Source organism: Schistocerca serialis, chromosome 2 (assembly GCF_023864345.2).
Source record: "Schistocerca serialis cubense isolate TAMUIC-IGC-003099 chromosome 2, iqSchSeri2.2, whole genome shotgun sequence".
Classification (NCBI taxonomy): domain Eukaryota; kingdom Metazoa; phylum Arthropoda; class Insecta; order Orthoptera; family Acrididae; genus Schistocerca; species Schistocerca serialis.
The window spans coordinates 963,052,540-963,078,843 of record NC_064639.1 but is presented as its reverse complement, the minus strand read 5'-3'; the positions used below and the strand labels follow the sequence as shown (position 1 = coordinate 963,078,843).

Sequence of the window (26,304 nt, the reverse complement as noted above, 5' to 3'; positions counted from 1 at the left end):
GTGATTTATACTGGTCAAACCCCTACGTGCCATATATGCAATGAATCGGGTCATTTAAGGCAGGACTGTCCTCGTCGTGTTTTTGTACTAAAAACGAATTTAGTCCAACGGCGCAAGATGACCTTGAGCGAAGTTTTGGCAACTGATAATATAGCCAAACAGGGTGCGGGTTCGGATCCTGTACCTAGTTCTGGAAATATTGCTGTTGATGGTAGTGATTTTCCACCCCTGGTACCACGCTTGAATTGTGATTCTTCTGCCCGAGAGTTGGACGTACTAAACAAGAAACGACCACTTGAGCATACAGATGATCATTCCGATGATGAAACCTCCCGACAATCTCCTGCTGTACGTAAACAGAAAGCTAGCGATGAAACTCTGCCTGTGCCCCAAGACGAAATGCAAGTGGATTTAATCACAGTTTCTGATACGTCTCGCTCATTGCCAGAAAATGAAACGGCCGCTGCCGATAGCGATAAAGTAGAAGTCCCCGAGGCAGTGACAACTTGCCCAGCTGTAAACAGCGATAATCAGCTGTTTACAGACGGGAAGTTCGCGGAAGCGGTAGAACAACAACACCGCGACACCGCAACAGCACAACAACCGGCATCAGAGTGTAAACAAGAGGAAGTGTTTACTCCTGAACCGGAAAATAAGCAAACACCGTCGCAAGCATCACCACAAACGGAGGTAGCATGTAAACAGCAGGCAGTGTTTACAAACCAGATCTCTCGAGACACTGTTGCTGAAGCGGCCACGCCGAGTGCTGCCACAAAAAAATCAGGTCAGAGTTTTCAGGGCGTCCACCGCCGTACGCTCAAACCACAACCGAATCTTACTGTTTCACGCACCCAACCCAAACAAAAAGCCGACAAGTCAGATGTAAAATCGCAGAAAAATATACGATATGACATTGTCAGAGAAGGTGCTCCAGATGAGCCTCCTGATACATTCAATGTCGAATAGCCCCTCAGTACTAAGGTACGGGATGACAATGGAAGACAAGCTAACGTTTAGCAACCGTGTTACGAGGAATAATGAAGAATTCTAAACGACTGTAGTTCTAAAACGGATTTCTGCATACCAAAAGTATAACAGTTTTTGACCAAGGTTGTAGGTGGCCAATAGCCAGTTACAGATGCAAGCATACACTATCACAACGATAAATATAAATAAAATTCGAACCTCATTAAAGCTAGCTGCTCTCAAGGAATTTTTGTATGACTCTGGAACCGATATCGCGTTGCTACAGGAGGTTGTAACGACGTCTCTTGCAATACCAGGATACACCGCCATTGTAAACGTATCTTGTGAAACACATACAGGAACAGCGTTTCTGCTCAGGGAAGGAATTCCCGTGTCTCAAGTAGAGCGTTTGGAATCTGGAAGGGCCATTAGTATAAACGTTTTAGGTACCACTTTGATTAACTTATATGCGCCCTCAGGAAATAGTAATAGACAGGACAGGGCAGCATTTTATAAAGAGGAAATTATATATTTATTACGTCGAAACCCAAACAGTTTTATAATGGGCGGTGATTTTAACTGTGTGTTAAATCGTAAGGATCAACAACCACACTTTAACGGTTCGTTGGAACTTAAACGCCTAGTAACCGACTTAAAACTTAAGGACGCATGGGAACTCAAATATCCAACGAATGTTGAATATACGTATATAACACAGACTTCGCGCAGTAGAATAGACAGAATTTATGTTTCCCAAAACTTAGAACGATGTCTACTTAATTCAGAAATCGTACCTGTTTATTTTAGTGACCACTGCAGTATGAAGGCGTGCATTAATTTAGCTCCACAGCCGATTAAGATTTTTAGGAACCAGTGGCATCTAAATGTCTCTCTCTTAAAAGAGCAAGATTTGGCAGACGCAGTATCAGAAGCGTGGACCTTATGTCTGCGATCGATCGACAGGCACCCCACAGTATTAGATTGGTGGATTAAGGTTGCAAAACCGAGACTGAGAAAAGTGTGTATCCGATACAGCAGAGAAAGAGCGCGGGAGTTAAAAAACAGTATGGAATTTTATTACAGATTGTTGCGGGACCTCTATGAACAGGCAAACGTGTCAACCATTAGATTACGCGACATCAAACACACCAAAGCGAAATTACTCGCCTTTAAAAGACAGCAGATGGAAGGCTTAAAACTGAAGTCAAAGGCGAAGTCGGTGGTAGATGATGAAACAACATCTTTATATCATCTGCTTCGGCATGCAAAGAATAGGCGACGAACTGTCATTAGTGAAATTAAAACATCCAATGGGACAACACTAACGTCTCAGAAGGAGATTCTCAATGCAGTATACCAATACTACCACGCATTATATTCTTCCAGCCCACCTCATGAGGGGTCTCTGCACGAGGTTCTCAGTGTTTTATCCCCACAATTGACGAGTTCTGAAAACGACGAAATCCTTTCTGAAGTCAGTAACGAAGAGGTTCGTGAGATAATAACCAAGTCCCCGTTAAATAAATCTGCTGGACCCGACGGACTGCCTGTAGAATTTTACTTAAAATTCTGGTTTTTAATTGGTGACACTTTTACATGCATTGTCAATGAGATTTTTAACGAGCAGACGGTACCTGAAGATTTTAAAGATAGCAAAATTGTACTTATACCGAAAAACAAAGGAACGAAAAGTTTAAACAATTACCGCCCTATTTCACTTTTAAACTCTGACTACAAAATAGTATGCAGGATTTTAAAAAGGAGACTTTCCCCTCTGACTGACAAATTAATTAGTCAACATCAGTCATGTGCAGCAAATAGAAGTATTTTTAATACAATTTCTGAATATAGAGACATCATCGCCTTAGCATCAGTTTTCCAATATCAAATGTGCTCTACTCTTTATAGATTTTAATAAGGCCTTCGACTCGGTGAATCACCGTTTCCTGTTTGAGGTACTGACAAAAATGGGATTCGTCCACAAAACTGTTAATGTTTTAAAAAACATTGCTACTGGTCTGCACGCTAAATTAGCCGTCAACTGTCAGCTGTCGCGGCAAATTCCAATAAACCGCGGCATTCCACAGGGAAGTCCCTTATCTATGTTTTTGTTTGTTGTGTCGTTAGAGCCCTTTTTACGAAGTGTTCATGAAAGGTTAAAGGGCATAACTATAACTGGTAGGAAAACTGTAGTGCGAGCCTATGCTGACGATGTTGGTGTCGTGATAAGAGGGCAAGATGATGTAATTCGACTAGGGGTAATTCTTCAAACTTACTGCCGCGCATCGGGTGCGACAAAGAACGAAAATAAAAGTACAATCTTGGGAATGCGGGGTCTTGACCGGATACACATCGATTGGGCGAAGTCAGTTACCACCCACAAAACCCTGGGGACAATCCTGACGGCATGTCCCATGAGGATGACGGCCCTCAACTGGAAAGAGGTTTCCACAAAGATTCAAGGCGGCCTCATTGAGAACACACAACGACTTATGAACCAGGTTCAGAGGGTCAAGTTCATTAACTTATGCATTCTCTCAAAGGCATTTTATATGGCACAAGTTTTTCCCTTGCCGAAGTTGATAGCTCAGAAAATAATGTCGAGAGTGGCAAATTTCTTATGGAAGGGGGAAATCTACAGGGTTAACCTAAAAACTGCGACCTTACATCCTAGAAATGGAGGCCTCGGACTGGTGGACATACGTAATAAAGCTTCTGCGCTTTTCATAAAACGGTCTTTAAGCATATTTCACGCCAACCCAGGCAGTATTACTACACAATTGTTTCACTGTGTCCAACCAGAAAGCCTTCAGCCACCGGCAGACGTACAAAAGATTAATCCCCGACTGCGATACATTAGAATCTTGTACACAGAACTGAGCTATGTTAGCGAGAAACTCAGAACTTCACTGCACATTGCAGCCCGAGATATCATGGGAGAAAGACAACAATACGAAGGCAAAAATACAATTGCCACGAAATATATGAATTACAACTGGGATGCAATTTGGGAGAATATTAGTTTTAACGGGCTCACTTCACATGTGGTAACGGCATGGTACAAAGCCGTCAATGATATTGTCAGCACCAACGAACGGCTTTATAAAATTGGGAAAGCTGAAACCCCCTTATGTCGGACATGTAAACTGGTTGACACCGTGATTCATAGATTCACGTGTGGTGGAAATTTCAACAACTGGATTTGGCTCAGGAAAAGTCTTGCACTACTGCAACGAACGTCACCCAATTCTATTACTCCTATGATGCTTCTCAGACCTGAAATTAAGTATTACCCCAAAACCAAAAATAATGCAATACACTGGTTAATGGGACAGTTTGTCCATTACATTCTCAATAAAATAGGTGGTGACGATGAAACGGAATTCAAGCTTTTTCTGAAAATGGAGTACAGTAAAGTTAAGCACTATGCAGACCACAGGAAAATGTATGGAAACATGTTGATCATTTTATTCGAAAGAATAGGTGTTGGTTAAAAAGCACAGTCCAACGATAAAGTTACTATTTTAGGGGTACTGCAGGTATGAAGTATGAGATCTATGTTCAAGATGAAGGAAATGCCTCTTCTATTATCCATTTCTGTTATGTCGGTCCCCCCAATATGTGTCTCATAAATGCTGGAGGTATATTGAGGTAAAATAACATATTTCCTACTCGAATGACTGTTGAATGATCACTCGAATGACAGCCTTCCCATGAGATCTCCACCCAGACGTCGTACAAACAGTGATCCGCACCATAATAAAAAGAGCAGGCAAAGACCACACACGACTACAACCGCTTTTCTATAACATGTAAAATGTACTGAAGGAGCCATTCGGAGGGAGTAATGGCGGGGGCATCGTGGCCAGGCCTCGAGTTCTTTGACCCCTGCCCTCTTTGTCCCCGTCATGCGCCTACTGATGGCTTCCAAAAAGACACAAAAACAAAACAAGCGGTCTCTGGCAAAAAACGGGATAAAATTAAAAAAACAAAAAAAAAAGTGGTTAAGGCGTCTGACTAGAAATCAGATTCCCTCTGGGAGCGTAGGTTCGAGTCCTACCGACTGCGTCTCTTTTTTTTATTTTTTTGTTTAAGAAGAAGGAGCAGAAAATTTCGCAGTTTGCCTGTCGTTTTGGTACTTCGCTACACCTCACCTCTCACAGCCGTTTATATCGCCTGTCCTCTTGATAAGGGCGAATTCCAAGCGTCAGCTTTAAAAAAAAAAAAAAAAAAAAAGTGGCTAGGATACCTGGCTTTCACCCAGGAGGCCCGGGTTCGATTCCCGGTACCGGAACGGAATTTTTTCCACACGAATCGTGGCAAGTTTGAGCTGTCCGAGCAGCCGTTTGCCGTCCTGCTCGCAATATAGCTACTGTTTCGTGACCGTCAGCAGAATATAGACTAGGGAAGCAGACACACGACGACCATAGAAAAAAAAAAAAAAAATAAAAAAAAAAAAAGTTAGCTCAGTTGGTTAGAGCGTCGTGCTAATAACGCGAAGGTCGTGGGTTCGATCCCCCCACGGGCCACTTCTCTTTTACTACTGCGAAAAGGCAGCGCCGATTTCAGCTGGCGAGTGTGATGACCAAATGATCATCACCCTGCGTGGAAGTTGACAGAGGATCCGAACCCGACTCGTCGGGAAGCACTACAGCATTCACTCGGCAATGGCCATAATATCTTGAATACACTGGTTAGAGAAAATGAAAGAAAATGTCCGATTGCCGATGCGTAACAACTTTGGCCCTTGTCAGTACTTGGGCGGGTGAGCGCATGGGAACACAGGGCACTATTGGCAGTTTTACTTCCTATTTTTGTTTCTCCTTTGTTTTCGGAGCTACAGCCCGATTCGGCCAGGGAGACGCCACCGTGAAATGAAGGGGGCGTGCTGTGTGTCCATCGCCTCGCCTCGCCTCTCCTTACCTCTCTCAGTCGTTTCTCGTGCTTGTCGTTTTGATATAGGCCGATTTGAGAGCGTTAGCTCTCGCGTCAGCTGAGCAAAGTCGAGACAAGTCGAGACACACTAAGGGCTGGTATGCAGCGAGTAAGAGGGCGAAAAAACAATAGTTTAAGAGCGCGTGGCAAAAGTACTCATACGCGAAATTAAAAGCCTGCTGCGGTGGCCGGGAATCGAACCCGGATCAACTGCTTGGAAGGCAACTATGCTGACCATTACACCACGACCGCACAAGCGAGCGCCCCGCCACCGCGCTGAGTCGGCTTCCCGCCTGTCGGCAGCGGCCGAAGGTGATCGTACCCGGCAGGCGCATTTCGAGGCAGGCTAGGGGAGCACATCCAGACGCATTCGGACAGCGTATCCGCGCACATTTCGCATCCTTTGGCAAGAGTCGGCGCCGGCGACGCAAGAGTACGCAGAGGACCGCGTTCTGGCGGCATCTTTAAGCAGTGCAGTGCAGGATTCAGCGTCTGCAGCATCTTCTCCACAGAATGCTACGGCGCTTGACGGCAGTCCCACTTTCCCTTGAGACATCTGCTCGGGAAGCAGCGTGAAGGTACCGCTGGCCCGAGCATCGGTGGTTCAGTGGTAGAATGCTCGCCTGCCACGCGGGCGGCCCGGGTTCGATTCCCGGCCGATGCATCATTTTGTTTTTTCTCCGGTAGGGGTGCTGCGTGTCTTTCGCACTCGAACTGCGTGAGCCATGAGAATGAACCGCGGGATTCCGTATGGAAAGAACCAATCATGCAGCGCGGACGACTGCTCGTTTGGACTCCTGCGTGCTATTGTACATACTGGCGTCGGCCTAGCATCGCAAGTTGCCTGCCGCGCCGTGAATGCACGTGTAGCAACAGAAAAAATGAGCCAGGGAGTGCAGACTCTCTACCACTTGTATTCGATACTTACCAAGATTCCAGAAGGTCTAACGATCGCCTGCCTCGGTAGCGCAGTAGGCAGCGCGTAAGTCTCATAATCTTAAGGTCGTGAGTTCGATCCACACCCGGGGCATCTAATTTTCTGTGACTGAAGGTGGTGCTGTTGCTAGGGCGCCAACTTATTTCTTGTTTGTTATCCACAACGTTTCAACGCTTCAGCGGGAAAATGTTTACTTCCTGTTATTGCTACATACAGCTTCCCTATTCCTCTTCTCCCAGCAGAGCATGAAGCCAAAAGCATTGCTCTGCGACGTTTGAGGTGCGCGCCTTGCCAGTCAGTATGTGCAAAGATGCTCGCAAAGAGAGCGACAATGCGACAAGCGACCGTACGAACGGTCGAATGAAACGGCCGCATCCGGTGTGGTCTAGTGGCTAGGATACCTGGCTTTCACCCAGGAGGCCCGGGTTCGATTCCCGGTACCGGAACGGAATTTTTTCCACACGAATCGTGACAAGTTTGAGCTGTCCGAGCGGCCGTTTCCCGTCCTGCTCGCAATATAGCTACTGTTTCGTGACCGTCAGCAGAATATAGACTAGGGAAGCAGACACACGACGACCATAGGAATGGTGTATGGCTTCATGCCACCTGATTCCAGCGTAGGGCTGAGCAACTGCATCTGCCGAGGCCCGTTAGCTCAGTTGGTTAGAGCGTCGTGCTAATAACGCGAAGGTCGTGGGTTCGATCCCCCCACGGGCCACTTCTCTTTTACTACTGCGAAAAGGCAGCGCCGATTTCAGCTGGCGAGTGTGATGACCAAATGATCATCACCCTGCGTGGAAGTTGACAGAGGATCCGAACCCGACTCGTCGGGAAGCACTACAGCATTCACTCGGCAATGGCCATAATATCTTGAATACACTGGTTAGAGAAAATGAAAGAAAATGTCCGATTGCCGATGCGTAACAACTTTGGCCCTTGTCAGTACTTGGGCGGGTGAGCGCATGGGAACACAGGGCACTATTGGCAGTTTTACTTCCTATTTTTGTTTCTCCTTTGTTTTCGGAGCTACAGCCCGATTCGGCCAGGGAGACGCCACCGTGAAATGAAGGGGGCGTGCTGTGTGTCCATCGCCTCGCCTCGCCTCTCCTTACCTCTCTCAGTCGTTTCTCGTGCTTGTCGTTTTGATATAGGCCGATTTGAGAGCGTCAGCTCTCGCGTCAGCTGAGCAAAGTCGAGACAAGTCGAGACACACTAAGGGCTGGTATGCAGCGAGTAAGAGGGCGAAAAAACAATAGTTTAAGAGCGCGTGGCAAAAGTACTCATACGCGAAATTAAAAGCCTGCTGCGGTGGCCGGGAATCGAACCCGGTTCAACTGCTTGGAAGGCAACTATGCTGACCATTACACCACGACCGCACAAGCGAGCGCCCCGCCACCGCGCTGAGTCGGCTTCCCGCCTGTCGGCAGCGGCCGAAGGTGATCGTACCCGGCAGGCGCATTTCGAGGCAGGCTAGGGGAGCACATCCAGACGCATTCGGACAGCGTATCCGCGCACATTTCGCATCCTTTGGCAAGAGTCGGCGCCGGCGACGCAAGAGTACGCAGAGGACCGCGTTCTGGCGGCATCTTTAAGCAGTGCAGTGCAGGATTCAGCGTCTGCAGCATCTTCTCCACAGAATGCTACGGCGCTTGACGGCAGTCCCACTTTCCCTTGAGACATCTGCTCGGGAAGCAGCGTGAAGGTACCGCTGGCCCGAGCATCGGTGGTTCAGTGGTAGAATGCTCGCCTGCCACGCGGGCGGCCCGGGTTCGATTCCCGGCCGATGCATCATTTTGTTTTTTCTCCGGTAGGGGTGCTGCGTGTCTTTCGCACTCGAACTGCGTGAGCCATGAGAATGAACCGCGGGATTCCGTATGGAAAGAACCAATCATGCAGCGCGGACGACTGCTCGTTTGGACTCCTGCGTGCTATTGTACATACTGGCGTCGGCCTAGCATCGCAAGTTGCCTGCCGCGCCGTGAATGCACGTGTAGCAACAGAAAAAATGAGCCAGGGAGTGCAGACTCTCTACCACTTGTATTCGATACTTACCAAGATTCCAGAAGGTCTAACGATCGCCTGCCTCGGTAGCGCAGTAGGCAGCGCGTAAGTCTCATAATCTTAAGGTCGTGAGTTCGATCCACACCCGGGGCATCTAATTTTCTGTGACTGAAGGTGGTGCTGTTGCTAGGGCGCCAACTTATTTCTTGTTTGTTATCCACAACGTTTCAACGCTTCAGCGGGAAAATGTTTACTTCCTGTTATTGCTACATACAGCTTCCCTATTCCTCTTCTCCCAGCAGAGCATGAAGCCAAAAGCATTGCTCTGCGACGTTTGAGGTGCGCGCCTTGCCAGTCAGTATGTGCAAAGATGCTCGCAAAGAGAGCGACAATGCGACAAGCGACCGTACGAACGGTCGAATGAAACGGCCGCATCCGGTGTGGTCTAGTGGCTAGGATACCTGGCTTTCACCCAGGAGGCCCGGGTTCGATTCCCGGTACCGGAACGGAATTTTTTCCACACGAATCGTGACAAGTTTGAGCTGTCCGAGCGGCCGTTTCCCGTCCTGCTCGCAATATAGCTACTGTTTCGTGACCGTCAGCAGAATATAGACTAGGGAAGCAGACACACGACGACCATAGGAATGGTGTATGGCTTCATGCCACCTGATTCCAGCGTAGGGCTGAGCAACTGCATCTGCCGAGGCCCGTTAGCTCAGTTGGTTAGAGCGTCGTGCTAATAACGCGAAGGTCGTGGGTTCGATCCCCCCACGGGCCACTTCTCTTTTACTACTGCGAAAAGGCAGCGCCGATTTCAGCTGGCGAGTGTGATGACCAAATGATCATCACCCTGCGTGGAAGTTGACAGAGGATCCGAACCCGACTCGTCGGGAAGCACTACAGCATTCACTCGGCAATGGCCATAATATCTTGAATACACTGGTTAGAGAAAATGAAAGAAAATGTCCGATTGCCGATGCGTAACAACTTTGGCCCTTGTCAGTACTTGGGCGGGTGAGCGCATGGGAACACAGGGCACTATTGGCAGTTTTACTTCCTATTTTTGTTTCTCCTTTGTTTTCGGAGCTACAGCCCGATTCGGCCAGGGAGACGCCACCGTGAAATGAAGGGGGCGTGCTGTGTGTCCATCGCCTCGCCTCGCCTCTCCTTACCTCTCTCAGTCGTTTCTCGTGCTTGTCGTTTTGATATAGGCCGATTTGAGAGCGTCAGCTCTCGCGTCAGCTGAGCAAAGTCGAGACAAGTCGAGACACACTAAGGGCTGGTATGCAGCGAGTAAGAGGGCGAAAAAACAATAGTTTAAGAGCGCGTGGCAAAAGTACTCATACGCGAAATTAAAAGCCTGCTGCGGTGGCCGGGAATCGAACCCGGATCAACTGCTTGGAAGGCAACTATGCTGACCATTACACCACGACCGCACAAGCGAGCGCCCCGCCACCGCGCTGAGTCGGCTTCCCGCCTGTCGGCAGCGGCCGAAGGTGATCGTACCCGGCAGGCGCATTTCGAGGCAGGCTAGGGGAGCACATCCAGACGCATTCGGACAGCGTATCCGCGCACATTTCGCATCCTTTGGCAAGAGTCGGCGCCGGCGACGCAAGAGTACGCAGAGGACCGCGTTCTGGCGGCATCTTTAAGCAGTGCAGTGCAGGATTCAGCGTCTGCAGCATCTTCTCCACAGAATGCTACGGCGCTTGACGGCAGTCCCACTTTCCCTTGAGACATCTGCTCGGGAAGCAGCGTGAAGGTACCGCTGGCCCGAGCATCGGTGGTTCAGTGGTAGAATGCTCGCCTGCCACGCGGGCGGCCCGGGTTCGATTCCCGGCCGATGCATCATTTTGTTTTTTCTCCGGTAGGGGTGCTGCGTGTCTTTCGCACTCGAACTGCGTGAGCCATGAGAATGAACCGCGGGATTCCGTATGGAAAGAACCAATCATGCAGCGCGGACGACTGCTCGTTTGGACTCCTGCGTGCTATTGTACATACTGGCGTCGGCCTAGCATCGCAAGTTGCCTGCCGCGCCGTGAATGCACGTGTAGCAACAGAAAAAATGAGCCAGGGAGTGCAGACTCTCTACCACTTGTATTCGATACTTACCAAGATTCCAGAAGGTCTAACGATCGCCTGCCTCGGTAGCGCAGTAGGCAGCGCGTAAGTCTCATAATCTTAAGGTCGTGAGTTCGATCCACACCCGGGGCATCTAATTTTCTGTGACTGAAGGTGGTGCTGTTGCTAGGGCGCCAACTTATTTCTTGTTTGTTATCCACAACGTTTCAACGCTTCAGCGGGAAAATGTTTACTTCCTGTTATTGCTACATACAGCTTCCCTATTCCTCTTCTCCCAGCAGAGCATGAAGCCAAAAGCATTGCTCTGCGACGTTTGAGGTGCGCGCCTTGCCAGTCAGTATGTGCAAAGATGCTCGCAAAGAGAGCGACAATGCGACAAGCGACCGTACGAACGGTCGAATGAAACGGCCGCATCCGGTGTGGTCTAGTGGCTAGGATACCTGGCTTTCACCCAGGAGGCCCGGGTTCGATTCCCGGTACCGGAACGGAATTTTTTCCACACGAATCGTGACAAGTTTGAGCTGTCCGAGCGGCCGTTTCCCGTCCTGCTCGCAATATAGCTACTGTTTCGTGACCGTCAGCAGAATATAGACTAGGGAAGCAGACACACGACGACCATAGGAATGGTGTATGGCTTCATGCCACCTGATTCCAGCGTAGGGCTGAGCAACTGCATCTGCCGAGGCCCGTTAGCTCAGTTGGTTAGAGCGTCGTGCTAATAACGCGAAGGTCGTGGGTTCGATCCCCCCACGGGCCACTTCTCTTTTACTACTGCGAAAAGGCAGCGCCGATTTCAGCTGGCGAGTGTGATGACCAAATGATCATCACCCTGCGTGGAAGTTGACAGAGGATCCGAACCCGACTCGTCGGGAAGCACTACAGCATTCACTCGGCAATGGCCATAATATCTTGAATACACTGGTTAGAGAAAATGAAAGAAAATGTCCGATTGCCGATGCGTAACAACTTTGGCCCTTGTCAGTACTTGGGCGGGTGAGCGCATGGGAACACAGGGCACTATTGGCAGTTTTACTTCCTATTTTTGTTTCTCCTTTGTTTTCGGAGCTACAGCCCGATTCGGCCAGGGAGACGCCACCGTGAAATGAAGGGGGCGTGCTGTGTGTCCATCGCCTCGCCTCGCCTCTCCTTACCTCTCTCAGTCGTTTCTCGTGCTTGTCGTTTTGATATAGGCCGATTTGAGAGCGTCAGCTCTCGCGTCAGCTGAGCAAAGTCGAGACAAGTCGAGACACACTAAGGGCTGGTATGCAGCGAGTAAGAGGGCGAAAAAACAATAGTTTAAGAGCGCGTGGCAAAAGTACTCATACGCGAAATTAAAAGCCTGCTGCGGTGGCCGGGAATCGAACCCGGATCAACTGCTTGGAAGGCAACTATGCTGACCATTACACCACGACCGCACAAGCGAGCGCCCCGCCACCGCGCTGAGTCGGCTTCCCGCCTGTCGGCAGCGGCCGAAGGTGATCGTACCCGGCAGGCGCATTTCGAGGCAGGCTAGGGGAGCACATCCAGACGCATTCGGACAGCGTATCCGCGCACATTTCGCATCCTTTGGCAAGAGTCGGCGCCGGCGACGCAAGAGTACGCAGAGGACCGCGTTCTGGCGGCATCTTTAAGCAGTGCAGTGCAGGATTCAGCGTCTGCAGCATCTTCTCCACAGAATGCTACGGCGCTTGACGGCAGTCCCACTTTCCCTTGAGACATCTGCTCGGGAAGCAGCGTGAAGGTACCGCTGGCCCGAGCATCGGTGGTTCAGTGGTAGAATGCTCGCCTGCCACGCGGGCGGCCCGGGTTCGATTCCCGGCCGATGCATCATTTTGTTTTTTCTCCGGTAGGGGTGCTGCGTGTCTTTCGCACTCGAACTGCGTGAGCCATGAGAATGAACCGCGGGATTCCGTATGGAAAGAACCAATCATGCAGCGCGGACGACTGCTCGTTTGGACTCCTGCGTGCTATTGTACATACTGGCGTCGGCCTAGCATCGCAAGTTGCCTGCCGCGCCGTGAATGCACGTGTAGCAACAGAAAAAATGAGCCAGGGAGTGCAGACTCTCTACCACTTGTATTCGATACTTACCAAGATTCCAGAAGGTCTAACGATCGCCTGCCTCGGTAGCGCAGTAGGCAGCGCGTAAGTCTCATAATCTTAAGGTCGTGAGTTCGATCCACACCCGGGGCATCTAATTTTCTGTGACTGAAGGTGGTGCTGTTGCTAGGGCGCCAACTTATTTCTTGTTTGTTATCCACAACGTTTCAACGCTTCAGCGGGAAAATGTTTACTTCCTGTTATTGCTACATACAGCTTCCCTATTCCTCTTCTCCCAGCAGAGCATGAAGCCAAAAGCATTGCTCTGCGACGTTTGAGGTGCGCGCCTTGCCAGTCAGTATGTGCAAAGATGCTCGCAAAGAGAGCGACAATGCGACAAGCGACCGTACGAACGGTCGAATGAAACGGCCGCATCCGGTGTGGTCTAGTGGCTAGGATACCTGGCTTTCACCCAGGAGGCCCGGGTTCGATTCCCGGTACCGGAACGGAATTTTTTCCACACGAATCGTGACAAGTTTGAGCTGTCCGAGCGGCCGTTTCCCGTCCTGCTCGCAATATAGCTACTGTTTCGTGACCGTCAGCAGAATATAGACTAGGGAAGCAGACACACGACGACCATAGGAATGGTGTATGGCTTCATGCCACCTGATTCCAGCGTAGGGCTGAGCAACTGCATCTGCCGAGGCCCGTTAGCTCAGTTGGTTAGAGCGTCGTGCTAATAACGCGAAGGTCGTGGGTTCGATCCCCCCACGGGCCACTTCTCTTTTACTACTGCGAAAAGGCAGCGCCGATTTCAGCTGGCGAGTGTGATGACCAAATGATCATCACCCTGCGTGGAAGTTGACAGAGGATCCGAACCCGACTCGTCGGGAAGCACTACAGCATTCACTCGGCAATGGCCATAATATCTTGAATACACTGGTTAGAGAAAATGAAAGAAAATGTCCGATTGCCGATGCGTAACAACTTTGGCCCTTGTCAGTACTTGGGCGGGTGAGCGCATGGGAACACAGGGCACTATTGGCAGTTTTACTTCCTATTTTTGTTTCTCCTTTGTTTTCGGAGCTACAGCCCGATTCGGCCAGGGAGACGCCACCGTGAAATGAAGGGGGCGTGCTGTGTGTCCATCGCCTCGCCTCGCCTCTCCTTACCTCTCTCAGTCGTTTCTCGTGCTTGTCGTTTTGATATAGGCCGATTTGAGAGCGTCAGCTCTCGCGTCAGCTGAGCAAAGTCGAGACAAGTCGAGACACACTAAGGGCTGGTATGCAGCGAGTAAGAGGGCGAAAAAACAATAGTTTAAGAGCGCGTGGCAAAAGTACTCATACGCGAAATTAAAAGCCTGCTGCGGTGGCCGGGAATCGAACCCGGATCAACTGCTTGGAAGGCAACTATGCTGACCATTACACCACGACCGCACAAGCGAGCGCCCCGCCACCGCGCTGAGTCGGCTTCCCGCCTGTCGGCAGCGGCCGAAGGTGATCGTACCCGGCAGGCGCATTTCGAGGCAGGCTAGGGGAGCACATCCAGACGCATTCGGACAGCGTATCCGCGCACATTTCGCATCCTTTGGCAAGAGTCGGCGCCGGCGACGCAAGAGTACGCAGAGGACCGCGTTCTGGCGGCATCTTTAAGCAGTGCAGTGCAGGATTCAGCGTCTGCAGCATCTTCTCCACAGAATGCTACGGCGCTTGACGGCAGTCCCACTTTCCCTTGAGACATCTGCTCGGGAAGCAGCGTGAAGGTACCGCTGGCCCGAGCATCGGTGGTTCAGTGGTAGAATGCTCGCCTGCCACGCGGGCGGCCCGGGTTCGATTCCCGGCCGATGCATCATTTTGTTTTTTCTCCGGTAGGGGTGCTGCGTGTCTTTCGCACTCGAACTGCGTGAGCCATGAGAATGAACCGCGGGATTCCGTATGGAAAGAACCAATCATGCAGCGCGGACGACTGCTCGTTTGGACTCCTGCGTGCTATTGTACATACTGGCGTCGGCCTAGCATCGCAAGTTGCCTGCCGCGCCGTGAATGCACGTGTAGCAACAGAAAAAATGAGCCAGGGAGTGCAGACTCTCTACCACTTGTATTCGATACTTACCAAGATTCCAGAAGGTCTAACGATCGCCTGCCTCGGTAGCGCAGTAGGCAGCGCGTAAGTCTCATAATCTTAAGGTCGTGAGTTCGATCCACACCCGGGGCATCTAATTTTCTGTGACTGAAGGTGGTGCTGTTGCTAGGGCGCCAACTTATTTCTTGTTTGTTATCCACAACGTTTCAACGCTTCAGCGGGAAAATGTTTACTTCCTGTTATTGCTACATACAGCTTCCCTATTCCTCTTCTCCCAGCAGAGCATGAAGCCAAAAGCATTGCTCTGCGACGTTTGAGGTGCGCGCCTTGCCAGTCAGTATGTGCAAAGATGCTCGCAAAGAGAGCGACAATGCGACAAGCGACCGTACGAACGGTCGAATGAAACGGCCGCATCCGGTGTGGTCTAGTGGCTAGGATACCTGGCTTTCACCCAGGAGGCCCGGGTTCGATTCCCGGTACCGGAACGGAATTTTTTCCACACGAATCGTGACAAGTTTGAGCTGTCCGAGCGGCCGTTTCCCGTCCTGCTCGCAATATAGCTACTGTTTCGTGACCGTCAGCAGAATATAGACTAGGGAAGCAGACACACGACGACCATAGGAATGGTGTATGGCTTCATGCCACCTGATTCCAGCGTAGGGCTGAGCAACTGCATCTGCCGAGGCCCGTTAGCTCAGTTGGTTAGAGCGTCGTGCTAATAACGCGAAGGTCGTGGGTTCGATCCCCCCACGGGCCACTTCTCTTTTACTACTGCGAAAAGGCAGCGCCGATTTCAGCTGGCGAGTGTGATGACCAAATGATCATCACCCTGCGTGGAAGTTGACAGAGGATCCGAACCCGACTCGTCGGGAAGCACTACAGCATTCACTCGGCAATGGCCATAATATCTTGAATACACTGGTTAGAGAAAATGAAAGAAAATGTCCGATTGCCGATGCGTAACAACTTTGGCCCTTGTCAGTACTTGGGCGGGTGAGCGCATGGGAACACAGGGCACTATTGGCAGTTTTACTTCCTATTTTTGTTTCTCCTTTGTTTTCGGAGCTACAGCCCGATTCGGCCAGGGAGACGCCACCGTGAAATGAAGGGGGCGTGCTGTGTGTCCATCGCCTCGCCTCGCCTCTCCTTACCTCTCTCAGTCGTTTCTCGTGCTTGTCGTTTTGATATAGGCCGATTTGAGAGCGTCAGCTCTCGCGTCAGCTGAGCAAAGTCGAGACAAGTCGAGACACACTAAGGGCTGGTATGCAGCGAGTAAGAGGGCGAAAAAACAATAGTTTAAGAGCGCGTGGCAAAAGTACTCATACGCGAAATTAAAAGCCTGCTGCGGTGGCCGGGAATCGAACCCGGATCAACTGCTTGGAAGGCAACTATGCTGACCATTACACCACGACCGCACAAGCGAGCGCCCCGCCACCGCGCTGAGTCGGCTTCCCGCCTGTCGGCAGCGGCCGAAGGTGATCGTACCCGGCAGGCGCATTTCGAGGCAGGCTAGGGGAGCACATCCAGACGCATTCGGACAGCGTATCCGCGCACATTTCGCATCCTTTGGCAAGAGTCGGCGCCGGCGACGCAAGAGTACGCAGAGGACCGCGTTCTGGCGGCATCTTTAAGCAGTGCAGTGCAGGATTCAGCGTCTGCAGCATCTTCTCCACAGAATGCTACGGCGCTTGACGGCAGTCCCACTTTCCCTTGAGACATCTGCTCGGGAAGCAGCGTGAAGGTACCGCTGGCCCGAGCATCGGTGGTTCAGTGGTAGAATGCTCGCCTGCCACGCGGGCGGCCCGGGTTCGATTCCCGGCCGATGCATCATTTTGTTTTTTCTCCGGTAGGGGTGCTGCGTGTCTTTCGCACTCGAACTGCGTGAGCCATGAGAATGAACCGCGGGATTCCGTATGGAAAGAACCAATCATGCAGCGCGGACGACTGCTCGTTTGGACTCCTGCGTGCTATTGTACATACTGGCGTCGGCCTAGCATCGCAAGTTGCCTGCCGCGCCGTGAATGCACGTGTAGCAACAGAAAAAATGAGCCAGGGAGTGCAGACTCTCTACCACTTGTATTCGATACTTACCAAGATTCCAGAAGGTCTAACGATCGCCTGCCTCGGTAGCGCAGTAGGCAGCGCGTAAGTCTCATAATCTTAAGGTCGTGAGTTCGATCCACACCCGGGGCATCTAATTTTCTGTGACTGAAGGTGGTGCTGTTGCTAGGGCGCCAACTTATTTCTTGTTTGTTATCCACAACGTTTCAACGCTTCAGCGGGAAAATGTTTACTTCCTGTTATTGCTACATACAGCTTCCCTATTCCTCTTCTCCCAGCAGAGCATGAAGCCAAAAGCATTGCTCTGCGACGTTTGAGGTGCGCGCCTTGCCAGTCAGTATGTGCAAAGATGCTCGCAAAGAGAGCGACAATGCGACAAGCGACCGTACGAACGGTCGAATGAAACGGCCGCATCCGGTGTGGTCTAGTGGCTAGGATACCTGGCTTTCACCCAGGAGGCCCGGGTTCGATTCCCGGTACCGGAACGGAATTTTTTCCACACGAATCGTGACAAGTTTGAGCTGTCCGAGCGGCCGTTTCCCGTCCTGCTCGCAATATAGCTACTGTTTCGTGACCGTCAGCAGAATATAGACTAGGGAAGCAGACACACGACGACCATAGGAATGGTGTATGGCTTCATGCCACCTGATTCCAGCGTAGGGCTGAGCAACTGCATCTGCCGAGGCCCGTTAGCTCAGTTGGTTAGAGCGTCGTGCTAATAACGCGAAGGTCGTGGGTTCGATCCCCCCACGGGCCACTTCTCTTTTACTACTGCGAAAAGGCAGCGCCGATTTCAGCTGGCGAGTGTGATGACCAAATGATCATCACCCTGCGTGGAAGTTGACAGAGGATCCGAACCCGACTCGTCGGGAAGCACTACAGCATTCACTCGGCAATGGCCATAATATCTTGAATACACTGGTTAGAGAAAATGAAAGAAAATGTCCGATTGCCGATGCGTAACAACTTTGGCCCTTGTCAGTACTTGGGCGGGTGAGCGCATGGGAACACAGGGCACTATTGGCAGTTTTACTTCCTATTTTTGTTTCTCCTTTGTTTTCGGAGCTACAGCCCGATTCGGCCAGGGAGACGCCACCGTGAAATGAAGGGGGCGTGCTGTGTGTCCATCGCCTCGCCTCGCCTCTCCTTACCTCTCTCAGTCGTTTCTCGTGCTTGTCGTTTTGATATAGGCCGATTTGAGAGCGTCAGCTCTCGCGTCAGCTGAGCAAAGTCGAGACAAGTCGAGACACACTAAGGGCTGGTATGCAGCGAGTAAGAGGGCGAAAAAACAATAGTTTAAGAGCGCGTGGCAAAAGTACTCATACGCGAAATTAAAAGCCTGCTGCGGTGGCCGGGAATCGAACCCGGATCAACTGCTTGGAAGGCAACTATGCTGACCATTACACCACGACCGCACAAGCGAGCGCCCCGCCACCGCGCTGAGTCGGCTTCCCGCCTGTCGGCAGCGGCCGAAGGTGATCGTACCCGGCAGGCGCATTTCGAGGCAGGCTAGGGGAGCACATCCAGACGCATTCGGACAGCGTATCCGCGCACATTTCGCATCCTTTGGCAAGAGTCGGCGCCGGCGACGCAAGAGTACGCAGAGGACCGCGTTCTGGCGGCATCTTTAAGCAGTGCAGTGCAGGATTCAGCGTCTGCAGCATCTTCTCCACAGAATGCTACGGCGCTTGACGGCAGTCCCACTTTCCCTTGAGACATCTGCTCGGGAAGCAGCGTGAAGGTACCGCTGGCCCGAGCATCGGTGGTTCAGTGGTAGAATGCTCGCCTGCCACGCGGGCGGCCCGGGTTCGATTCCCGGCCGATGCATCATTTTGTTTTTTCTCCGGTAGGGGTGCTGCGTGTCTTTCGCACTCGAACTGCGTGAGCCATGAGAATGAACCGCGGGATTCCGTATGGAAAGAACCAATCATGCAGCGCGGACGACTGCTCGTTTGGACTCCTGCGTGCTATTGTACATACTGGCGTCGGCCTAGCATCGCAAGTTGCCTGCCGCGCCGTGAATGCACGTGTAGCAACAGAAAAAATGAGCCAGGGAGTGCAGACTCTCTACCACTTGTATTCGATACTTACCAAGATTCCAGAAGGTCTAACGATCGCCTGCCTCGGTAGCGCAGTAGGCAGCGCGTAAGTCTCATAATCTTAAGGTCGTGAGTTCGATCCACACCCGGGGCATCTAATTTTCTGTGACTGAAGGTGGTGCTGTTGCTAGGGCGCCAACTTATTTCTTGTTTGTTATCCACAACGTTTCAACGCTTCAGCGGGAAAATGTTTACTTCCTGTTATTGCTACATACAGCTTCCCTATTCCTCTTCTCCCAGCAGAGCATGAAGCCAAAAGCATTGCTCTGCGACGTTTGAGGTGCGCGCCTTGCCAGTCAGTATGTGCAAAGATGCTCGCAAAGAGAGCGACAATGCGACAAGCGACCGTACGAACGGTCGAATGAAACGGCCGCATCCGGTGTGGTCTAGTGGCTAGGATACCTGGCTTTCACCCAGGAGGCCCGGGTTCGATTCCCGGTACCGGAACGGAATTTTTTCCACACGAATCGTGACAAGTTTGAGCTGTCCGAGCGGCCGTTTCCCGTCCTGCTCGCAATATAGCTACTGTTTCGTGACCGTCAGCAGAATATAGACTAGGGAAGCAGACACACGACGACCATAGGAATGGTGTATGGCTTCATGCCACCTGATTCCAGCGTAGGGCTGAGCAACTGCATCTGCCGAGGCCCGTTAGCTCAGTTGGTTAGAGCGTCGTGCTAATAACGCGAAGGTCGTGGGTTCGATCCCCCCACGGGCCACTTCTCTTTTACTACTGCGAAAAGGCAGCGCCGATTTCAGCTGGCGAGTGTGATGACCAAATGATCATCACCCTGCGTGGAAGTTGACAGAGGATCCGAACCCGACTCGTCGGGAAGCACTACAGCATTCACTCGGCAATGGCCATAATATCTTGAATACACTGGTTAGAGAAAATGAAAGAAAATGTCCGATTGCCGATGCGTAACAACTTTGGCCCTTGTCAGTACTTGGGCGGGTGAGCGCATGGGAACACAGGGCACTATTGGCAGTTTTACTTCCTATTTTTGTTTCTCCTTTGTTTTCGGAGCTACAGCCCGATTCGGCCAGGGAGACGCCACCGTGAAATGAAGGGGGCGTGCTGTGTGTCCATCGCCTCGCCTCGCCTCTCCTTACCTCTCTCAGTCGTTTCTCGTGCTTGTCGTTTTGATATAGGCCGATTTGAGAGCGTCAGCTCTCGCGTCAGCTGAGCAAAGTCGAGACAAGTCGAGACACACTAAGGGCTGGTATGCAGCGAGTAAGAGGGCGAAAAAACAATAGTTTAAGAGCGCGTGGCAAAAGTACTCATACGCGAAATTAAAAGCCTGCTGCGGTGGCCGGGAATCGAACCCGGATCAACTGCTTGGAAGGCAACTATGCTGACCATTACACCACGACCGCACAAGCGAGCGCCCCGCCACCGCGCTGAGTCGGCTTCCCGCCTGTCGGCAGCGGCCGAAGGTGATCGTACCCGGCAGGCGCATTTCGAGGCAGGCTAGGGGAGCACATCCAGACGCATTCGGACAGCGTATCCGCGCACATTTCGCATCCTTTGGCAAGAGTCGGCGCCGGCGACGCAAGAGTACGCAGAGGACCGCGTTCTGGCGGCATCTTTAAGCAGTGCAGTGCAGGATTCAGCGTCTGCAGCATCTTCTCCACAGAATGCTACGGCGCTTGACGGCAGTCCCACTTTCCCTTGAGACATCTGCTCGGGAAGCAGCGTGAAGGTACCGCTGGCCCGAGCATCGGTGGTTCAGTGGTAGAATGCTCGCCTGCCACGCGGGCGGCCCGGGTTCGATTCCCGGCCGATGCATCATTTTGTTTTTTCTCCGGTAGGGGTGCTGCGTGTCTTTCGCACTCGAACTGCGTGAGCCATGAGAATGAACCGCGGGATTCCGTATGGAAAGAACCAATCATGCAGCGCGGACGACTGCTCGTTTGGACTCCTGCGTGCTATTGTACATACTGGCGTCGGCCTAGCATCGCAAGTTGCCTGCCGCGCCGTGAATGCACGTGTAGCAACAGAAAAAATGAGCCAGGGAGTGCAGACTCTCTACCACTTGTATTCGATACTTACCAAGATTCCAGAAGGTCTAACGATCGCCTGCCTCGGTAGCGCAGTAGGCAGCGCGTAAGTCTCATAATCTTAAGGTCGTGAGTTCGATCCACACCCGGGGCATCTAATTTTCTGTGACTGAAGGTGGTGCTGTTGCTAGGGCGCCAACTTATTTCTTGTTTGTTATCCACAACGTTTCAACGCTTCAGCGGGAAAATGTTTACTTCCTGTTATTGCTACATACAGCTTCCCTATTCCTCTTCTCCCAGCAGAGCATGAAGCCAAAAGCATTGCTCTGCGACGTTTGAGGTGCGCGCCTTGCCAGTCAGTATGTGCAAAGATGCTCGCAAAGAGAGCGACAATGCGACAAGCGACCGTACGAACGGTCGAATGAAACGGCCGCATCCGGTGTGGTCTAGTGGCTAGGATACCTGGCTTTCACCCAGGAGGCCCGGGTTCGATTCCCGGTACCGGAACGGAATTTTTTCCACACGAATCGTGACAAGTTTGAGCTGTCCGAGCGGCCGTTTCCCGTCCTGCTCGCAATATAGCTACTGTTTCGTGACCGTCAGCAGAATATAGACTAGGGAAGCAGACACACGACGACCATAGGAATGGTGTATGGCTTCATGCCACCTGATTCCAGCGTAGGGCTGAGCAACTGCATCTGCCGAGGCCCGTTAGCTCAGTTGGTTAGAGCGTCGTGCTAATAACGCGAAGGTCGTGGGTTCGATCCCCCCACGGGCCACTTCTCTTTTACTACTGCGAAAAGGCAGCGCCGATTTCAGCTGGCGAGTGTGATGACCAAATGATCATCACCCTGCGTGGAAGTTGACAGAGGATCCGAACCCGACTCGTCGGGAAGCACTACAGCATTCACTCGGCAATGGCCATAATATCTTGAATACACTGGTTAGAGAAAATGAAAGAAAATGTCCGATTGCCGATGCGTAACAACTTTGGCCCTTGTCAGTACTTGGGCGGGTGAGCGCATGGGAACACAGGGCACTATTGGCAGTTTTACTTCCTATTTTTGTTTCTCCTTTGTTTTCGGAGCTACAGCCCGATTCGGCCAGGGAGACGCCACCGTGAAATGAAGGGGGCGTGCTGTGTGTCCATCGCCTCGCCTCGCCTCTCCTTACCTCTCTCAGTCGTTTCTCGTGCTTGTCGTTTTGATATAGGCCGATTTGAGAGCGTCAGCTCTCGCGTCAGCTGAGCAAAGTCGAGACAAGTCGAGACACACTAAGGGCTGGTATGCAGCGAGTAAGAGGGCGAAAAAACAATAGTTTAAGAGCGCGTGGCAAAAGTACTCATACGCGAAATTAAAAGCCTGCTGCGGTGGCCGGGAATCGAACCCGGATCAACTGCTTGGAAGGCAACTATGCTGACCATTACACCACGACCGCACAAGCGAGCGCCCCGCCACCGCGCTGAGTCGGCTTCCCGCCTGTCGGCAGCGGCCGAAGGTGATCGTACCCGGCAGGCGCATTTCGAGGCAGGCTAGGGGAGCACATCCAGACGCATTCGGACAGCGTATCCGCGCACATTTCGCATCCTTTGGCAAGAGTCGGCGCCGGCGACGCAAGAGTACGCAGAGGACCGCGTTCTGGCGGCATCTTTAAGCAGTGCAGTGCAGGATTCAGCGTCTGCAGCATCTTCTCCACAGAATGCTACGGCGCTTGACGGCAGTCCCACTTTCCCTTGAGACATCTGCTCGGGAAGCAGCGTGAAGGTACCGCTGGCCCGAGCATCGGTGGTTCAGTGGTAGAATGCTCGCCTGCCACGCGGGCGGCCCGGGTTCGATTCCCGGCCGATGCATCATTTTGTTTTTTCTCCGGTAGGGGTGCTGCGTGTCTTTCGCACTCGAACTGCGTGAGCCATGAGAATGAACCGCGGGATTCCGTATGGAAAGAACCAATCATGCAGCGCGGACGACTGCTCGTTTGGACTCCTGCGTGCTATTGTACATACTGGCGTCGGCCTAGCATCGCAAGTTGCCTGCCGCGCCGTGAATGCACGTGTAGCAACAGAAAAAATGAGCCAGGGAGTGCAGACTCTCTACCACTTGTATTCGATACTTACCAAGATTCCAGAAGGTCTAACGATCGCCTGCCTCGGTAGCGCAGTAGGCAGCGCGTAAGTCTCATAATCTTAACGTCGTGAGTTCGATCCACACCCGGGGCATCTAATTTTCTGTGACTGAAGGTGGTGCTGTTGCTAGGGCGCCAACTTATTTCTTGTTTGTTATCCACAACGTTTCAACGCTTCAGCGGGAAAATGTTTACTTCCTGTTATTGCTACATACAGCTTCCCTATTCCTCTTCTCCCAGCAGAGCATGAAGCCAAAAGCATTGCTCTGCGACGTTTGAGGTGCGCGCCTTGCCAGTCAGTATGTGCAAAGATGCTCGCAAAGAGAGCGACAATGCGACAAGCGACCGTACGAACGGTCGAATGAAACGGCCGCATCCGGTGTGGTCTAGTGGCTAGGATACCTGGCTTTCACCCAGGAGGCCCGGGTTCGATTCCCGGTACCGGAACGGAATTTTTTCCACACGAATCGTGACAAGTTTGAGCTGTCCGAGCGGCCGTTTCCCGTCCTGCTCGCAATATAGCTACTGTTTCGTGACCGTCAGCAGAATATAGACTAGGGAAGCAGACACACGACGACCATAGGAATGGTGTATGGCTTCATGCCACCTGATTCCAGCGTAGGGCTGAGCAACTGCATCTGCCGAGGCCCGTTAGCTCAGTTGGTTAGAGCGTCGTGCTAATAACGCGAAGGTCGTGGGTTCGATCCCCCCACGGGCCACTTCTCTTTTACTACTGCGAAAAGGCAGCGCCGATTTCAGCTGGCGAGTGTGATGACCAAATGATCATCACCCTGCGTGGAAGTTGACAGAGGATCCGAACCCGACTCGTCGGGAAGCACTACAGCATTCACTCGGCAATGGCCATAATATCTTGAATACACTGGTTAGAGAAAATGAAAGAAAATGTCCGATTGCCGATGCGTAACAACTTTGGCCCTTGTCAGTACTTGGGCGGGTGAGCGCATGGGAACACAGGGCACTATTGGCAGTTTTACTTCCTATTTTTGTTTCTCCTTTGTTTTCGGAGCTACAGCCCGATTCGGCCAGGGAGACGCCACCGTGAAATGAAGGGGGCGTGCTGTGTGTCCATCGCCTCGCCTCGCCTCTCCTTACCTCTCTCAGTCGTTTCTCGTGCTTGTCGTTTTGATATAGGCCGATTTGAGAGCGTCAGCTCTCGCGTCAGCTGAGCAAAGTCGAGACAAGTCGAGACACACTAAGGGCTGGTATGCAGCGAGTAAGAGGGCGAAAAAACAATAGTTTAAGAGCGCGTGGCAAAAGTACTCATACGCGAAATTAAAAGCCTGCTGCGGTGGCCGGGAATCGAACCCGGATCAACTGCTTGGAAGGCAACTATGCTGACCATTACACCACGACCGCACAAGCGAGCGCCCCGCCACCGCGCTGAGTCGGCTTCCCGCCTGTCGGCAGCGGCCGAAGGTGATCGTACCCGGCAGGCGCATTTCGAGGCAGGCTAGGGGAGCACATCCAGACGCATTCGGACAGCGTATCCGCGCACATTTCGCATCCTTTGGCAAGAGTCGGCGCCGGCGACGCAAGAGTACGCAGAGGACCGCGTTCTGGCGGCATCTTTAAGCAGTGCAGTGCAGGATTCAGCGTCTGCAGCATCTTCTCCACAGAATGCTACGGCGCTTGACGGCAGTCCCACTTTCCCTTGAGACATCTGCTCGGGAAGCAGCGTGAAGGTACCGCTGGCCCGAGCATCGGTGGTTCAGTGGTAGAATGCTCGCCTGCCACGCGGGCGGCCCGGGTTCGATTCCCGGCCGATGCATCATTTTGTTTTTTCTCCAGTAGGGGTGCTGCGTGTCTTTCGCACTCGAACTGCGTGAGCCATGAGAATGAACCGCGGGATTCCGTATGGAAAGAACCAATCATGCAGCGCGGACGACTGCTCGTTTGGACTCCTGCGTGCTATTGTACATACTGGCGTCGGCCTAGCATCGCAAGTTGCCTGCCGCGCCGTGAATGCACGTGTAGCAACAGAAAAAATGAGCCAGGGAGTGCAGACTCTCTACCACTTGTATTCGATACTTACCAAGATTCCAGAAGGTCTAACGATCGCCTGCCTCGGTAGCGCAGTAGGCAGCGCGTAAGTCTCATAATCTTAAGGTCGTGAGTTCGATCCACACCCGGGGCATCTAATTTTCTGTGACTGAAGGTGGTGCTGTTGCTAGGGCGCCAACTTATTTCTTGTTTGTTATCCACAACGTTTCAACGCTTCAGCGGGAAAATGTTTACTTCCTGTTATTGCTACATACAGCTTCCCTATTCCTCTTCTCCCAGCAGAGCATGAAGCCAAAAGCATTGCTCTGCGACGTTTGAGGTGCGCGCCTTGCCAGTCAGTATGTGCAAAGATGCTCGCAAAGAGAGCGACAATGCGACAAGCGACCGTACGAACGGTCGAATGAAACGGCCGCATCCGGTGTGGTCTAGTGGCTAGGATACCTGGCTTTCACCCAGGAGGCCCGGGTTCGATTCCCGGTACCGGAACGGAATTTTTTCCACACGAATCGTGACAAGTTTGAGCTGTCCGAGCGGCCGTTTCCCGTCCTGCTCGCAATATAGCTACTGTTTCGTGACCGTCAGCAGAATATAGACTAGGGAAGCAGACACACGACGACCATAGGAATGGTGTATGGCTTCATGCCACCTGATTCCAGCGTAGGGCTGAGCAACTGCATCTGCCGAGGCCCGTTAGCTCAGTTGGTTAGAGCGTCGTGCTAATAACGCGAAGGTCGTGGGTTCGATCCCCCCACGGGCCACTTCTCTTTTACTACTGCGAAAAGGCAGCGCCGATTTCAGCTGGCGAGTGTGATGACCAAATGATCATCACCCTGCGTGGAAGTTGACAGAGGATCCGAACCCGACTCGTCGGGAAGCACTACAGCATTCACTCGGCAATGGCCATAATATCTTGAATACACTGGTTAGAGAAAATGAAAGAAAATGTCCGATTGCCGA

At 51.9% G+C, this 26,304-nt stretch overlaps 51 non-coding genes across 51 annotated transcripts; 41 read left to right on the top strand and 10 right to left on the bottom strand.

Moving 5' to 3' along the window:
- The first annotated feature begins 5,424 nt into the window (after positions 1-5,424).
- Trnai-aau (transfer RNA isoleucine (anticodon AAU)) lies at positions 5,425-5,495 on the top strand. Its single transcript has one exon. It is a non-coding gene; the product is annotated as a tRNA-Ile (tRNA).
- Positions 5,496-6,081: 586 nt separating this feature from the next.
- Trnag-ucc (transfer RNA glycine (anticodon UCC)) lies at positions 6,082-6,153 on the bottom strand. Its single transcript has one exon. It is a non-coding gene; the product is annotated as a tRNA-Gly (tRNA).
- A 341-nt stretch (positions 6,154-6,494) lies between these two features.
- On the top strand, positions 6,495-6,565 carry Trnag-gcc (transfer RNA glycine (anticodon GCC)). Its single transcript has one exon. It is a non-coding gene; the product is annotated as a tRNA-Gly (tRNA).
- Positions 6,566-6,858: 293 nt separating this feature from the next.
- On the top strand, positions 6,859-6,931 carry Trnam-cau (transfer RNA methionine (anticodon CAU)). Its single transcript has one exon. It is a non-coding gene; the product is annotated as a tRNA-Met (tRNA).
- Positions 6,932-7,212: 281 nt separating this feature from the next.
- Positions 7,213-7,284, top strand: Trnae-uuc (transfer RNA glutamic acid (anticodon UUC)). Its single transcript has one exon. It is a non-coding gene; the product is annotated as a tRNA-Glu (tRNA).
- A 198-nt stretch (positions 7,285-7,482) lies between these two features.
- Positions 7,483-7,556, top strand: Trnai-aau (transfer RNA isoleucine (anticodon AAU)). The gene has a single exon. It is a non-coding gene; the product is annotated as a tRNA-Ile (tRNA).
- A 586-nt stretch (positions 7,557-8,142) lies between these two features.
- Positions 8,143-8,214, bottom strand: Trnag-ucc (transfer RNA glycine (anticodon UCC)). Its single transcript has one exon. It is a non-coding gene; the product is annotated as a tRNA-Gly (tRNA).
- A 341-nt stretch (positions 8,215-8,555) lies between these two features.
- Trnag-gcc (transfer RNA glycine (anticodon GCC)) lies at positions 8,556-8,626 on the top strand. Its single transcript has one exon. It is a non-coding gene; the product is annotated as a tRNA-Gly (tRNA).
- A 293-nt stretch (positions 8,627-8,919) lies between these two features.
- Trnam-cau (transfer RNA methionine (anticodon CAU)) lies at positions 8,920-8,992 on the top strand. Its single transcript has one exon. It is a non-coding gene; the product is annotated as a tRNA-Met (tRNA).
- A 281-nt stretch (positions 8,993-9,273) lies between these two features.
- Trnae-uuc (transfer RNA glutamic acid (anticodon UUC)) lies at positions 9,274-9,345 on the top strand. Its single transcript has one exon. It is a non-coding gene; the product is annotated as a tRNA-Glu (tRNA).
- Positions 9,346-9,543: 198 nt separating this feature from the next.
- Trnai-aau (transfer RNA isoleucine (anticodon AAU)) lies at positions 9,544-9,617 on the top strand. Its single transcript has one exon. It is a non-coding gene; the product is annotated as a tRNA-Ile (tRNA).
- Positions 9,618-10,203: 586 nt separating this feature from the next.
- Positions 10,204-10,275, bottom strand: Trnag-ucc (transfer RNA glycine (anticodon UCC)). The gene has a single exon. It is a non-coding gene; the product is annotated as a tRNA-Gly (tRNA).
- Positions 10,276-10,616: 341 nt separating this feature from the next.
- Trnag-gcc (transfer RNA glycine (anticodon GCC)) lies at positions 10,617-10,687 on the top strand. The gene has a single exon. It is a non-coding gene; the product is annotated as a tRNA-Gly (tRNA).
- A 293-nt stretch (positions 10,688-10,980) lies between these two features.
- On the top strand, positions 10,981-11,053 carry Trnam-cau (transfer RNA methionine (anticodon CAU)). The gene has a single exon. It is a non-coding gene; the product is annotated as a tRNA-Met (tRNA).
- A 281-nt stretch (positions 11,054-11,334) lies between these two features.
- Trnae-uuc (transfer RNA glutamic acid (anticodon UUC)) lies at positions 11,335-11,406 on the top strand. Its single transcript has one exon. It is a non-coding gene; the product is annotated as a tRNA-Glu (tRNA).
- Positions 11,407-11,604: 198 nt separating this feature from the next.
- Positions 11,605-11,678, top strand: Trnai-aau (transfer RNA isoleucine (anticodon AAU)). The gene has a single exon. It is a non-coding gene; the product is annotated as a tRNA-Ile (tRNA).
- Positions 11,679-12,264: 586 nt separating this feature from the next.
- On the bottom strand, positions 12,265-12,336 carry Trnag-ucc (transfer RNA glycine (anticodon UCC)). Its single transcript has one exon. It is a non-coding gene; the product is annotated as a tRNA-Gly (tRNA).
- Positions 12,337-12,677: 341 nt separating this feature from the next.
- Trnag-gcc (transfer RNA glycine (anticodon GCC)) lies at positions 12,678-12,748 on the top strand. The gene has a single exon. It is a non-coding gene; the product is annotated as a tRNA-Gly (tRNA).
- Positions 12,749-13,041: 293 nt separating this feature from the next.
- On the top strand, positions 13,042-13,114 carry Trnam-cau (transfer RNA methionine (anticodon CAU)). Its single transcript has one exon. It is a non-coding gene; the product is annotated as a tRNA-Met (tRNA).
- Positions 13,115-13,395: 281 nt separating this feature from the next.
- Positions 13,396-13,467, top strand: Trnae-uuc (transfer RNA glutamic acid (anticodon UUC)). Its single transcript has one exon. It is a non-coding gene; the product is annotated as a tRNA-Glu (tRNA).
- Positions 13,468-13,665: 198 nt separating this feature from the next.
- Trnai-aau (transfer RNA isoleucine (anticodon AAU)) lies at positions 13,666-13,739 on the top strand. Its single transcript has one exon. It is a non-coding gene; the product is annotated as a tRNA-Ile (tRNA).
- A 586-nt stretch (positions 13,740-14,325) lies between these two features.
- Positions 14,326-14,397, bottom strand: Trnag-ucc (transfer RNA glycine (anticodon UCC)). The gene has a single exon. It is a non-coding gene; the product is annotated as a tRNA-Gly (tRNA).
- Positions 14,398-14,738: 341 nt separating this feature from the next.
- Positions 14,739-14,809, top strand: Trnag-gcc (transfer RNA glycine (anticodon GCC)). The gene has a single exon. It is a non-coding gene; the product is annotated as a tRNA-Gly (tRNA).
- A 293-nt stretch (positions 14,810-15,102) lies between these two features.
- On the top strand, positions 15,103-15,175 carry Trnam-cau (transfer RNA methionine (anticodon CAU)). Its single transcript has one exon. It is a non-coding gene; the product is annotated as a tRNA-Met (tRNA).
- A 281-nt stretch (positions 15,176-15,456) lies between these two features.
- Positions 15,457-15,528, top strand: Trnae-uuc (transfer RNA glutamic acid (anticodon UUC)). The gene has a single exon. It is a non-coding gene; the product is annotated as a tRNA-Glu (tRNA).
- Positions 15,529-15,726: 198 nt separating this feature from the next.
- On the top strand, positions 15,727-15,800 carry Trnai-aau (transfer RNA isoleucine (anticodon AAU)). The gene has a single exon. It is a non-coding gene; the product is annotated as a tRNA-Ile (tRNA).
- A 586-nt stretch (positions 15,801-16,386) lies between these two features.
- Trnag-ucc (transfer RNA glycine (anticodon UCC)) lies at positions 16,387-16,458 on the bottom strand. Its single transcript has one exon. It is a non-coding gene; the product is annotated as a tRNA-Gly (tRNA).
- A 341-nt stretch (positions 16,459-16,799) lies between these two features.
- Positions 16,800-16,870, top strand: Trnag-gcc (transfer RNA glycine (anticodon GCC)). The gene has a single exon. It is a non-coding gene; the product is annotated as a tRNA-Gly (tRNA).
- Positions 16,871-17,163: 293 nt separating this feature from the next.
- On the top strand, positions 17,164-17,236 carry Trnam-cau (transfer RNA methionine (anticodon CAU)). The gene has a single exon. It is a non-coding gene; the product is annotated as a tRNA-Met (tRNA).
- Positions 17,237-17,517: 281 nt separating this feature from the next.
- Positions 17,518-17,589, top strand: Trnae-uuc (transfer RNA glutamic acid (anticodon UUC)). The gene has a single exon. It is a non-coding gene; the product is annotated as a tRNA-Glu (tRNA).
- Positions 17,590-17,787: 198 nt separating this feature from the next.
- Positions 17,788-17,861, top strand: Trnai-aau (transfer RNA isoleucine (anticodon AAU)). Its single transcript has one exon. It is a non-coding gene; the product is annotated as a tRNA-Ile (tRNA).
- Positions 17,862-18,447: 586 nt separating this feature from the next.
- Trnag-ucc (transfer RNA glycine (anticodon UCC)) lies at positions 18,448-18,519 on the bottom strand. Its single transcript has one exon. It is a non-coding gene; the product is annotated as a tRNA-Gly (tRNA).
- A 341-nt stretch (positions 18,520-18,860) lies between these two features.
- Trnag-gcc (transfer RNA glycine (anticodon GCC)) lies at positions 18,861-18,931 on the top strand. The gene has a single exon. It is a non-coding gene; the product is annotated as a tRNA-Gly (tRNA).
- Positions 18,932-19,224: 293 nt separating this feature from the next.
- Positions 19,225-19,297, top strand: Trnam-cau (transfer RNA methionine (anticodon CAU)). Its single transcript has one exon. It is a non-coding gene; the product is annotated as a tRNA-Met (tRNA).
- Positions 19,298-19,578: 281 nt separating this feature from the next.
- On the top strand, positions 19,579-19,650 carry Trnae-uuc (transfer RNA glutamic acid (anticodon UUC)). The gene has a single exon. It is a non-coding gene; the product is annotated as a tRNA-Glu (tRNA).
- A 198-nt stretch (positions 19,651-19,848) lies between these two features.
- On the top strand, positions 19,849-19,922 carry Trnai-aau (transfer RNA isoleucine (anticodon AAU)). The gene has a single exon. It is a non-coding gene; the product is annotated as a tRNA-Ile (tRNA).
- Positions 19,923-20,508: 586 nt separating this feature from the next.
- On the bottom strand, positions 20,509-20,580 carry Trnag-ucc (transfer RNA glycine (anticodon UCC)). The gene has a single exon. It is a non-coding gene; the product is annotated as a tRNA-Gly (tRNA).
- Positions 20,581-20,921: 341 nt separating this feature from the next.
- On the top strand, positions 20,922-20,992 carry Trnag-gcc (transfer RNA glycine (anticodon GCC)). The gene has a single exon. It is a non-coding gene; the product is annotated as a tRNA-Gly (tRNA).
- A 293-nt stretch (positions 20,993-21,285) lies between these two features.
- Positions 21,286-21,358, top strand: Trnam-cau (transfer RNA methionine (anticodon CAU)). The gene has a single exon. It is a non-coding gene; the product is annotated as a tRNA-Met (tRNA).
- Positions 21,359-21,639: 281 nt separating this feature from the next.
- Positions 21,640-21,711, top strand: Trnae-uuc (transfer RNA glutamic acid (anticodon UUC)). The gene has a single exon. It is a non-coding gene; the product is annotated as a tRNA-Glu (tRNA).
- A 198-nt stretch (positions 21,712-21,909) lies between these two features.
- On the top strand, positions 21,910-21,983 carry Trnai-aau (transfer RNA isoleucine (anticodon AAU)). The gene has a single exon. It is a non-coding gene; the product is annotated as a tRNA-Ile (tRNA).
- Positions 21,984-22,569: 586 nt separating this feature from the next.
- Trnag-ucc (transfer RNA glycine (anticodon UCC)) lies at positions 22,570-22,641 on the bottom strand. Its single transcript has one exon. It is a non-coding gene; the product is annotated as a tRNA-Gly (tRNA).
- Positions 22,642-22,982: 341 nt separating this feature from the next.
- Trnag-gcc (transfer RNA glycine (anticodon GCC)) lies at positions 22,983-23,053 on the top strand. Its single transcript has one exon. It is a non-coding gene; the product is annotated as a tRNA-Gly (tRNA).
- Positions 23,054-23,346: 293 nt separating this feature from the next.
- Trnam-cau (transfer RNA methionine (anticodon CAU)) lies at positions 23,347-23,419 on the top strand. The gene has a single exon. It is a non-coding gene; the product is annotated as a tRNA-Met (tRNA).
- Positions 23,420-23,700: 281 nt separating this feature from the next.
- Positions 23,701-23,772, top strand: Trnae-uuc (transfer RNA glutamic acid (anticodon UUC)). The gene has a single exon. It is a non-coding gene; the product is annotated as a tRNA-Glu (tRNA).
- A 198-nt stretch (positions 23,773-23,970) lies between these two features.
- Trnai-aau (transfer RNA isoleucine (anticodon AAU)) lies at positions 23,971-24,044 on the top strand. Its single transcript has one exon. It is a non-coding gene; the product is annotated as a tRNA-Ile (tRNA).
- Positions 24,045-24,630: 586 nt separating this feature from the next.
- Trnag-ucc (transfer RNA glycine (anticodon UCC)) lies at positions 24,631-24,702 on the bottom strand. The gene has a single exon. It is a non-coding gene; the product is annotated as a tRNA-Gly (tRNA).
- A 341-nt stretch (positions 24,703-25,043) lies between these two features.
- On the top strand, positions 25,044-25,114 carry Trnag-gcc (transfer RNA glycine (anticodon GCC)). Its single transcript has one exon. It is a non-coding gene; the product is annotated as a tRNA-Gly (tRNA).
- A 293-nt stretch (positions 25,115-25,407) lies between these two features.
- On the top strand, positions 25,408-25,480 carry Trnam-cau (transfer RNA methionine (anticodon CAU)). Its single transcript has one exon. It is a non-coding gene; the product is annotated as a tRNA-Met (tRNA).
- A 281-nt stretch (positions 25,481-25,761) lies between these two features.
- Positions 25,762-25,833, top strand: Trnae-uuc (transfer RNA glutamic acid (anticodon UUC)). Its single transcript has one exon. It is a non-coding gene; the product is annotated as a tRNA-Glu (tRNA).
- Positions 25,834-26,031: 198 nt separating this feature from the next.
- On the top strand, positions 26,032-26,105 carry Trnai-aau (transfer RNA isoleucine (anticodon AAU)). The gene has a single exon. It is a non-coding gene; the product is annotated as a tRNA-Ile (tRNA).
- Positions 26,106-26,304: the final 199 nt, after the last annotated feature.